The following is a 12020-nucleotide window of genomic DNA, read 5'->3' on the forward strand; positions in this document are numbered from 1 at the left end:
CAGCTTTCTGTTCTGGGGAGATCTCTAAATCAGCCTGAGAGGAATGAATTAACTTGGAGTACAGATTGTCAGTGTTTGACAGCTGCAAAGAGTTGTCAAATGCTGATATTTCATCTGTCAAAAGCTCTTGACAGATGAAATTTCAATCTGTGACGTCACCTGTTGCCGGATTGCCCTTAATTGGCCTGCTGAGCCCACTGGGCGGGCTCAACAAGGTCAATAAAGTCAAAATCACGTAGATTGGCTAGAACTCGATGGAGGCGGGACTACAACCCGGAAAGTTGTAGTCCCGCCTCCTACACGCCTCCTCAATGAAATTCCAGCCCATCGTGTACAAATGGTGCTGTGTGATAATAGTGATGAACGTGTCAATGGGGGAGAAATTCACCATCGCCCCGTGTGGGGCACTAATTTTTAAAAGTTTGAAAAGTTAGCGCGTAGGGGGGCATCTTTTTCGGGGTTTACGGTAATTTACCTTCCTTTACCTGGTTTACGGTAATTCACCTGGTCAGGCAGCCTTTTGCTGCTACATTCTGACCAATCCCAAACAGCGGTTTTGAATCGCTAAACCCACCCTTCCAGTTCTGACTGGAGGACTTATAATTAATGATATATTAAAATGGACAACTGGTCTGGATGTGAGAAAATCAACTTTTATTAAACTAAAGAAAACTACACCGCACGATTTTAGTAATCACTGTACAATTGCTTAAATGGGGGAAGACAGACGGCAAAACATGGGATAAATGGCTACAATGTTAATTAAACAATCTTAGCAATTTCCCTTAAATTACCCCCCCCCTTTAACTCCTTACTAGATTGCCTTGCTGAGGACTCAGAAACCTGCTCACCTGTGGTCCAAGGAAAATAAGAGAGAGAGATAGCTTCTCTGGAGCTATCTTTATATCCTGCGAGCTCCTGCTGTTTGGCGCTGAAAGGGTCTGTGTGCAAATTTGCGCTGAAAAGTTCGAATACACAAGAGAAAGGCCATGATTGGCTGACTCAAACGGGCTTGGAGTTGTTTGAATGTGTCTTCGTTCTGGGGCTGAAATGTTCCCGCCCACATCCGGAGTTTCCGGGCTAACAAAAGGGAGTAATGGGTGATTCAAAAACCCATTCATTCTAAACTGTTCCCTATCAAATTCCTTTCCGTAGTTTCGGTGTGTCTCATTGTGTGTAAGGGACTTTGAATGGGTTGGATTACTAGGTAAACAGAAGCCCCTTTGTCCTGCGGTCATTGAAACCGCAGCTTGAGTGGATAATTCTTTATGTCAACAAGACAGCAGTCTCAGTAAATAAACATCGATTGTCAGCAGGGAAGGGAAACTCCTGTTTTTGATTGACAGAATCTGGCTGCCACTGCTTGACCCTCCCACTTTTCACAGACATCCACGAGCTGCGAGCTGCTTTTCCAAGCCCCATTGTCCCAGCCATGCTTTTCTGATGGCCATTTTTAAACCCCTTTGAAATGACCAAACTCCAGGGACAATTTTATTAATAAAATGTCCTGTCTTAAAGTGTGCGAATTTTTCCACGAAGTTCCTCGATTCCGGTGTTGTCCACGCGCCGCAACGCAGCCTTTTGCGGTTCTGGGCACGTTTTAAAACTTTGTCCAACCCAGAGGCAATTTAAAGTCACGCACATTCTCCGTCCACGATGTAGATTAATACCTCCAGTATCTTCGGGGCTGAGGGGATTTTTTGCGAACCCCTACAAGCGCCAGGTGATAACGATTTCAAACTTTTGAAAAATTAGGTTTTGCGCTCCAGGAAGGAAGTGGAGCATTAAATCAAGCACTGCACTTCCACTTGGAGTGCAATCGTCAGCAGGCGGGGCGGAAACACTGGGCCGGGCAGCGCCATCACGTTCAAAGGCTCCTCCCCTCCCTTAAAGGCTCTGCAGTAGAAAAAGTACCGACCCGGACCACCAAGGCAGCCGTGATCCCACGCGATCAGCCCAGCGCTCAAGTAGAGTGATCGATCGCGGGCAGGAACCCGCGGGAAAAGAACTGGTACAAGAAAGGTACGGTTTTATTTTTACTTACCTCGGCCACCTCGCCCCTGATGCAGCTGCCCGCCCGATGAACGCCTCCTGCAGCTGTCGGTGTTTTCGCCCCCAATGTATTTGTATGAAATCTCTTTGTCTGCTCTTTTGATCAAGGTTAACCTGTTTAAATCAGTTGACAAATAGCTCTCTCCACTCGACTGATACTTGCACTGCCTGTTTTCAGCACTATGATGTCCCTGAATTGCTGTTACACTTTTGCAAGTGATACAGGTCAGCCCAAAGGTTGCACCATCTTTGTATCAACTCTTTTCTGAATCCTTCCCACCGCCTCTGGATCTTTCCATTAGTACAGTGGTCACAAATGGATGGTCGACGCTAGTGGCTGCTACTGTTGGGGTCATTGCTGCTTCCTTGAACGGCATTGTATGAAATTGTTTATATAACTCGACAGCCCGAGATATTAAATCGCAGAAAATTACAGCAGAGGAGGAGGCCATTTGGCCCATCACGCCTGTGCCAGCTCCCTCTGAAAGCCACCTCCTTGGTCACAATCCCCCTGCCCTTTGCTGAAATAGAAACATAGAAAAATAGGAGCAGGAGTCGGCTATTTGGCCCTTCGAGCCTGCTCCGCCATTCAATATGATCATGGCTGATCCTCTATCTCAATACCATATTCCCCCTCTCTCCCCATACCCCTTGATGCCTTTTGTGTCTAGAAATCTATCTATCTCCTTCTTAAATATATTCAGTGACTTGGCCTCCACAGACTTCTGTGGTAGAGAATTCCACAGGTTCACCACCCTCTGAGTGAAGAAATTGCTCCTCATCTCAGTCCTAAATGTCCTGCCCCGTATCCTGAGACTGTAACCCATTGTTCTCGACCCCCCCCAGCCAGGGGAAACATCCTCCCTGCATCCAGTCTGTCTAGCCCTGTCAGAATTTTATACATTTCCACGAGATCCCCTCTCATTCTTCTAAACTCTAGTGAATACAACCCAATCTCTCCTCATACGACAGTCCTGCCATCCCAGGTATTAATGTAGAAGGAAAATGTAGAATGATTCACTTCAATTTTTAAAGCTATTGTGGATTCTATTTCCCCACTGTGCAGATCCAACAACCCTCTGCATTAAAAAAAATTAAAAATTCTCCTCACCTCCAATCTTTTAGTGATAATAAATCTATGCCCTCTGGTGACTGACTCACCAACCAGTGCAAATCATTTTTTCGATAGCAAAATACTGCAGATGTTGGAAATCCGAAATAACAACAGAAAATGCTGGAAAAACTCAGCAGGTCAGGCAACATCTGTGGAGAAAAATTTGAGTTGACGTTTCGGGTCGAACCCTTCTTCAAAATTTTCCTGATTTAGGTTATCAAAACCCCCTGTTGAACACATCTCAAGATCTTCTCGTAACTGATGTGCCTTCAATAACTCAAAGACAAGGAGTTTAAAGGATTCAACTAAGGCTTTTAATCACTAAGAACATAGCAGCATTACAGGTCTTCCCACATCGGGTTCGTCTGGTAGGAATGACTCGTACAGCTCCTGAGACCTTTATATGGCAAAAGACAGGGGCGTAGCCAATACACACAATAGGAACAAAAGGGGGCGGTTCACACAATACAAGCAGGTAAAACACATGGGCTGATGAAGGCATATATTTCATCACAGTAACCTTCATTGTTGAAATGGGAAGAGCCTCAATTTCTCTACTGTCTATATGAAGATGTGGCTATCGGGCAGAGAGGGCCAAAGACTTTCCCATACCAATTACACTCTGCCTACAGTATAACAATGATTAATACATGAACAGTGCCATATAACCCTAGTCTTGACAGTTGGGCAACAGCTCACTTCAACTAGAGAATCACAGAATCACAGAATCACAGAAACCCCACAGTGCAGATAGAGGCCATTTCGGCCCATCGAGCCTGCACCGACACATATCCCACCCGATCCCCATAACCCCACGTATTTAATCCCCCCTAACACTAAGGGTCAATTTATCATAGCCAATCAACCTAACCCGCACATCTTTGGACTGTGGGAGGAAACCGGAGCACCCGGAGGAAACCCACGCAAACACGGGGAGAATGTGCAAACTCCACACAGACAGTCGCCCGAGGCCAGATTTGAACAACTAGAAGTCAATAAAACAAAGGGGGGAGGGGAATTTCTGCTGTTTTAAATGTATGGTTAGAATTAAACACTTTTTTCCCCCAAGTGTTGAGGCTTGAGCACAAACTCTAGGCCGATACTCCCAGTGCAGTACTGAGGGAGTGCTGCACTGTCGGAGGGGCAGTACTGAGGGAGCGCCGCACTGTCGGAGGGGCAGTACTGAGGGAGCGCCGCACTGTCGGAGGGGCAGTACTGAGGGAGCGCCGCACTGTCGGAGGGGCAGTACTGAGGGAGCGCCGCACTGTCGGAGGGGCAGTACTGAGGGAGCGCCGCACTGTCGGAGGGGCAGTACCGAGGGAGCGCCGCACTGTCGGAGGGGCATTACTGAGGGAGCGCCGCACTGTTGGAGGGGCAGTACTGAGGGAGCGCTGCACTGTCAGAGGGGTGGTACTGAGGGAGCGCCGCACTGTCGGAGGGGCAGTACTGAGGGAGCGCCGCACTGTCGGAGGGGCAGTACTGAGGGAGCGCCGCACTGTCAGAGGGGCAGCACTGATGGAGTGCTGCACTGTCGGAGGGGCACTACTGAGGGAGTGCTGCACTGTCGGAGGGGCAGTACTGAGGGAGCACCGCACTGTCGTAGGGGCGGCGGTACTGAGGGAGTGCCGCACTGGCGGAGGTGCCGTCTTTCACATAAGATGTTAAACTGAGGCCCCGTCTGCCCCCTCAGCTGGATGTAAAAGATCCCATGGCCACTATTCGAAGAAGACCAAGGGAATTCTCCTCAGTGTCCCAATATTTATCTCTCAACAAATATAATGATTATCTGATCATTATCACATTGCTGTTTGTGGGAGCTTGCTGTGCGCAATTTGGCTGCCACGTTTCCTACATTACAACAGTGACTGCACTTGAGAAGTACTTCATTGACTGTAAAGTGTTTTGGGACGTCCTGAGGTTGTGAAAGGCGCTACAGAAATGCTAGTTCTTTCTTTCATTTAGAAATGATTAATTGATGGCCATGGTTAGAATCACAGAATCTTACAGCACAAAAGGAACATAAGAATATAAGAAATAGGAGCAGGAATCGGCCACTTGGCCCCTCGAGCCTGCTCCGCCATTCAATAAGATCATGGCTGATCTTGGGCTCAAAGCCACTTCCCTGCCCACTCCCCATAACCCTTCACTCCCTTATCTTGCAAAAATTTGTCTATCTCCACCTTAAATGTATTTAATGACCCAGCCTCCACGGCTCTCTGGGGCAGAGAATTCCACAGATTCACGACCCTCTGAGAGAAGAAATTCCTCCTCATCTCAGTTCTAAAAGGGCGACCCTTTATTCTGAAACTATGCCCCCGCGTTCTAGATTTCCCCACGAGGGGAAACATCCTCTCTGCATCTACCTTGTCGAGCCCCCTCAGTATCTTATGTTTCAATAAGATCACCTCTCATTCTTCTAAATTCCAATGAGTATAGGCCCAGCCTGCTCAACCTTTCCTCATAAGTCAACCCCCTCATCTCCGGAATTAACCGAGTGAATCGTCTCTGAACTGCCTCCAATGCAAGTATATCCTTCCTTAAATAAGATCAAAACTGTACGCAGTACTCCAGGTGCGGTCTCACCAATACCTTGTACAGTTGTAGCAGGACTTCCCTGCTTTTATACTCCAACCCCCTTGAAATAAAGGCCAACATTCCATTTGCCTTTTTGATTACTTGCTGTAGCTGCATGCTAACTTTTTGTGTTTCATGCACAAGGACCCCCAGGTCCCTCTGAACCGTAACGTTTTGTAATGTAATGTAAGGAAGCCATTCGGTCCGTCTCGCCTGTGCCATCTCTTTGAATGAGTTTTCCAAATTAGTTTCAAACCCCACCTTTGCCCAATAACCCTGCAAATTAGTCCTGCTCAACTACATGTCCAATTATCTTTTGAAAGTTCCTGTGGAACCTGATTCCTCCGCCCTTTCAGGCAGAGCGTTCCAGGGCTCAACAACCCTCTGTGTGAAGAAATTTCTTTTCATTTCCCCTCTAGATCCTTTGCCGATTATTTTAAATCTATGACCTCTGATCACCGACCCAGAGGAAACCGTTTCTCCCTACTTGCTCTATCAAAACTCCTCATAATTTTGACCGCCTCTAATTGATCTCCCCTCAATCCTCTCTGCTCAAGGGTTATAAGGTGAGTTAGCCCGGTGCTGGTTTAGGTTCCAGTGCACAGGACATGTGCACTGCTCGTTCAGCCTGAGCTGCTGTAATATCGGAATGACTTCTCAAGAAACGCAGGCATCACTGTGTGCCCCTGACAGTCTAACGGAGACGGATTGCCTGAGTTGCACTCTAATCGGATGCGTTCATAAATACACTATGAGGCTGCTGACAACAAAATGATTGGAAGGATTCGGATCCCTGACAGGTCAACAAACGATCACTAAGTAAACAGGTCTGTGCACCTGAGTGATGGCGATTATTCAGCCAGTAAACTACCTGGGAGCTCAAGCCGTGCCAGCGTGGGCTCTTTGCTTTCTGATAATATAAAGTTGTTTAAATTGTCTCTACATTGTACAATAGTGTTCGCCTTGGCTCGGTTGGTGGTATTCTTGCCTCTGAGGTCGTTGGTTAACATTTCAGTGCAGTACTGAGGGAGTGTAGCCCCGTCGGAGCTGTCATTGTTCAGATAGGAACAGGAGGAGGCCATTCAGCCCCTCGAACCTGTTCTGCCATTCAATCAGATCATGGCTAATCTGCGACCTGACTCCATATTCCTGCCTTTGCCCCATATCCTTTAATTTGGTTAACAAATATCTATCAATCTCCGATTTAAAATTAACAATTGACCTAGCATCAATTGCCCTTTGCGGAAGAGAGTTCCAAACTTCTACCATCCTTTGTGTGTAGAAACATTTCCTAATTTCACTCCTGAAAGGTCTGGCTCTAATTTTTAGACTCTGCCCCTAGTCCTAGACTCCCCAACCAGCGGAAATAGCTTCTCTCTATCTACCCTATCTGTTCCCCTTAATATCTTGAAAACTTTGATCAGATCACCCCTTAACCTTCTAAATTCTAGGGAATACAACCCTAAGGTAAGATGTTAAGTTGAGACCCCTGCCCTGGCTGCCTATTGAGGTGAACGTAAAAGATCCCATGGCAGTATCTGAAGAGTAAGTTCTCCCAGTGTCCTGGCTGGGATTCCTCCCCTCGGCCAACAGCACCAAAAACAGATTAACTGCTCATTTGCTCGCTGTTGGATCTTGCTGTGTGTAAATTGGCTGCCGGGTTTGTCTATGTAACAACAGTGACTGCACTTCCAACACAATTCGTTGGCCGCACAGCGTGTTGGGACATCCTCAGGACATTAGAGACCTAAAGCCTCCAAACATAGATGGCCCAAAGATGTTGTTCCTGGACTCCGGCTATAACTCAAGGTGCTATTCTAGAGAAGAGCCCCAGCCTGTTCAATCTCTCCTGATAGGTAGAACCTCTCAGTTCAGGCATCATTCTTGTAAATTGTTTTTGCAACTTTTCCAGTGCCTCTATATATAATATCGAGACCAGAACAGTGCACAGTGCTCCAAGTGTGGTCTAGCCAAGGTTCGATACAGGTTTAACACAATGTCCCTGCTTTTCAATTCTATCCCTCTAGAAATAAACCCTAGTGCTTGGTTTGCTTTTTTTATGGCCTTGCTAACCTGAGTCGCTACTTTTAGTGATTCGTGTATCTGTACCCCGACATCCTTTTGCTTCTCTATCCCATTTAAACTTTTATTATCAATGTGGTATGTGGCCTCCTTAATCTTCCTACCAAAATACACCACCTTACACTTATCTACATTGAAATTAATTATCTTTCCTATCACCAATGTTAAGTTAATTGGGCAATAGTTCCCTGGACTTGGTCAATCTCACTTTTTAAATATAAGAACAACATTAGCTGTCCACCAGTCCACTGGCACTATCCCCTTTCTAATGAATTGTTGTATTTGTGACAGTGCCTCTGCTATCTCCTCCCTGAACTCTTTTAATATGCGCGGATGCAATCCATCCGGACAAGGGGTTATATCCTCTCTAAGTTTGATTACTTTATCAATTATCTCCCCCCTTTCTATCTTAAATGTCTTTATATCTTTTTTGACCTTTTCTTCTGATGTCATGTCCACCTCATTAATCTCCCTGGTAAATACTGAGGCAAAGTAACTATTCAATATTTCTGCCATTTTGCTATCATTACCTGAGTTTATTGTGTGTATCGCTTAGTGGCCCTATCCCGATTTTGATTTTTCATTTGTTATTTATGTGTCTGTAAAATGCTTTATTATTTCTTCTTATATTCCTTGATAATTTAATTTCGTAGTTCCACTTTGCTTTCCTAATTGTTTTTTGAGTCCTTTCTTAACCTCTTCGTATTCCCTTTTCTCATCCTCTCCTTTTTTGTCCATGGACTTAGTGTTTGCCTTTTCTTTCATTTCTGTTTTACCTTATCTCTTTATTCATCCAAGGTGTTTCATTATTGGTTAGTTTGTTCTTTTTCTTTTGAGGAATACATTTTTCCTGAACTCTACTGATCACCGTTTTAACTATTTCCCACTGCTCTTCCACCTCTTTGTCTGTCAATATTTCTCCAGTTTATCTACCCTAGTTCCATTCTTGCTTTTATCCAATCTATTACTTTGGTCTTTGTTTTATGTCTTTCTCAATCATTATTTTAAACCTTGTTATGTTATGATGGTTATTGCCTAGATGTTCCCCTGTGCTTACTTCTTTTATTTGCTCTGGTTCATTTCTGATTACTGGATCCAGCGGTGATTCCTCTCTTGTTGGACTTCTTATGTACTGGGAAAGAAAGGAGTTCTGGACACACTGTTTAAAAGCTCCATTCCCTTTTCCCCATTCCATACCTCTTCTTGCTAGTTTATTTCCTCAGAATACTGCTGTCAAGAAATCTGGAAAATATATAGAAATGAAGAGCAAATGTGGAGATGGAGAGTAAATGTGGCTGTCTGCAAACTAACTACATGGGTAACCATGGAGGGAAAGCTAACTTTTCTTTATCCATTGCTCTCTTTACCTATCTACCTTCATGGCATAATCATAATTGTAATGACAATCCTGGATTTAAGGAGCCTCTTGTGATTTCATTTCACTTCAATTACAAATGTGATCTTCGAGGAGAAGATATTGTTGGTCTAGTCAGATATACAACATGCCCAGTGGAGTCTGCTTGCTGCCATGTTTAAAACTCTGCCATCTTTCCTACCATCTTCCAGTTCCTATATCGAAGCCTTTTATTCCTTCCCCTGTCAATAGTTTTGGCCAATGAGAGAAGGACACGTTGCCCAAACTGGCCATTGCTAATCAGATAATCTCTTTAATTTGGGTCTTGGAAGGAAGCAAATTGTGTTCAAATATCCAGTGACAACCACTCCAGTGCTTGTTTACATTTGTCGCAGTTCACCCATGTTTAACTTTTATTTACATACTGTGAAAACATCCAATAAACATGCAAATGAAGGTTCGGAAGAAACAACTGAATGTAGATGAATGTGACAGCTTCCTAATCTGTCAGGAGCCAGGCCAGCCTCGACAGCTACAACCCACTAATTAGTTTGAACACCGCTCCCAACATATTGTGGTGACTCATCCTATTTCCATCAATCCCTTGACAGGAGAAAGGGGCCATTGAAAGCAAACAGGATTTCCAATCACTTGCGCTCGGGCAGAACTGGCCCCAGTGAAACAGCTCTCCAGACCTCCTTGCTCCATCTCTCAGAGGGCTCTCTATCCTTCCAATTGATCCTCATTTGATGGTTTGATACGATGCTGTATCGGTACTCAATTGAGCTGGCTTAATCACTTGATTTAATTATTTGTTTCGCCTTTGGGATCCTGTTACAGTCAGAACGTGCACCTTCAAGGGACAGTGTCAGATCTGCAGTTGTCACTTGTGCCTCCAGAGGCACCAGATCCCACCTCGGGAGGTTCACTGCCCCGATACTCGAGGGACAAGAAGGCAGCAGCTGGCTTTTGGTGTCGGGCTTGTCCCATAGGCGAGCTGTACAGATGTTCGTTCGACCTCAGGAAGATCAGTGGACAGAGCGATAAAATCAGTAACTCAACTGTGCAGCAACTGAGCAACAAAATCTTACATTTATATAGCGCCTTTAACGTAGTAAAACGTCCCAAGGCGCTTCACAGGGGCGACTTTCAAACAGAATTTAACACCGAGCCACATAAGGAGATATTAGGACAGGTGACCATAAGCTTGGTCAAAGAGGTCGGTTTTAAGGAGCGTCTTAAAGGAGGAGAGAGAGAGGCGGAGAGGTTTAGGGATTGAATTACAGAGCTTAGGGCCCAGGCAGCTGAACGCACGGCCACCAATGGTGGAGCAAAGAGAATGGCAGTGCACCGGAGGCCAGAGTTGGAGGGGCGGAGTGTTCTGGTGGAGGGTTGTGGGGCTGGAGGAGGTTACCGAGGGAGGGAGGGGTAAGAAGACATTGTAGGGATTTAAACACAAGGATGAGAATTTTAAATTTGAGACATGGGGGACCAGGAGACAATGTAGATCAGCAAGGCCAGGGGTGAGTGGGACTTGATGAGGCATAGGTCACGGGATGCAGAGTTTTGGAAGTTTATAGAGGATGGAGGATGGGAGAATGGTCGAGAAAGCATTGGAATGAGTCCTGAGGTAAGCAAAGGCATAGATAAAGGGTTCCAGCCGAAGATGGGGTGGAGGCGGGCGATGTTACGGAGCTGGAAGTAGGCAGTCTTCGTTTTGAAGAGCAATATGGGTTGGAAGCTTGGCTCCTGATCGAACAGGATGCCGAGGGTGCGAACAGTCTGCTTCAGCCTGAGATGGTGGCTGTGGAAGGGGATGGAATTAATGGCAAAGATACGGAGATGATGGCGTTGGCCAAAGATGATGGCTTTGGACTTTCCAATTATTAGCTGGAGGACATTGCAGCTCAATGAATGTTGGATAGCAGGCTGACGACACAGAGGCAGTGGAGGGGTGGAGAGAGGTGGTGGGGAGGTAGAGCTGGGAGCCATATGTTTAACGACACAGAAGTGGTTAAAATCTGCAGGTTCATTTTCCACACTTTGAGCTCTCTGCTTGGTTTATCTCCTCGTGCCCCCTCAGCAATCAGCTGACCCTCTCGAGTGGGCTTAAAACAAACAATATTTAATTTCTGTCAGACTTTTAAAATTGGCTCCGCTCGTGGGGAAACATCCAATTGACCCTGCGACAGGGTGAGAGTGAGTGAGTGTGTGTGTGTGTGTGAGTGTGAGTGGGTGAGTGTGAGTGAGTGTGAGTGCGTGTCAGTGGGTGTGTGTCAGTGTGTGTGTGTGAGTGAGTGTGTGGGTGAGTGTGTTTTGTGTGGGTGAGTGTGTGTGGGTGAGTGAGTGTGTGTCTGTGTGTGTGAGTGTGGGTGAGTGTGTTTTGTGTGTGTGTGTGTGTGTGAATGTGAGTGTGTGTGTGTCAGTGTGTGTGTCAGTGTGTGTGTCAGTGTGTGGGTGAGTGTGTTTTGTGTGTGTGTGTGTGTGAATGTGAGTGTGTGTGTGTCAGTGTGTGTGTCAGTGTGTGTGTCAGTGTGTGGGTGAGTGTGTTTTGTGTGTGTGTGTGTGTGAATGTGAGTGTGTGTGTGTCAGTGTGTGTGTCAGTGTGTGAGTGTGTCACTGAGGAGAACATTTCTAATGGAAACAAATGAGGAACAGTCACTCGGTGCACTGTGGTAGATGTTACCCAAATGTCACCTTCACAGGTCTTAGCTCCTCGGCTTGCAGTCGTTGACTGAATCTCAACTTCTCTCCAACTTTGATTTGGAGTCCATAAGAACATAAGAAATAGGAGCAGGAGTCGGCCATTTGGCCCCTCGAGCCTGCTCCGCCATTCAATAAGAT

The sequence above is a fragment of the Somniosus microcephalus genome, chromosome 30 (genome assembly GCF_052327205.1).
Source record: "Somniosus microcephalus isolate GS21.2 chromosome 30, FLI_Smic_1.0, whole genome shotgun sequence".
In the NCBI taxonomy this organism is placed as follows: Eukaryota; Metazoa; Chordata; class Chondrichthyes; order Squaliformes; family Somniosidae; genus Somniosus; species Somniosus microcephalus.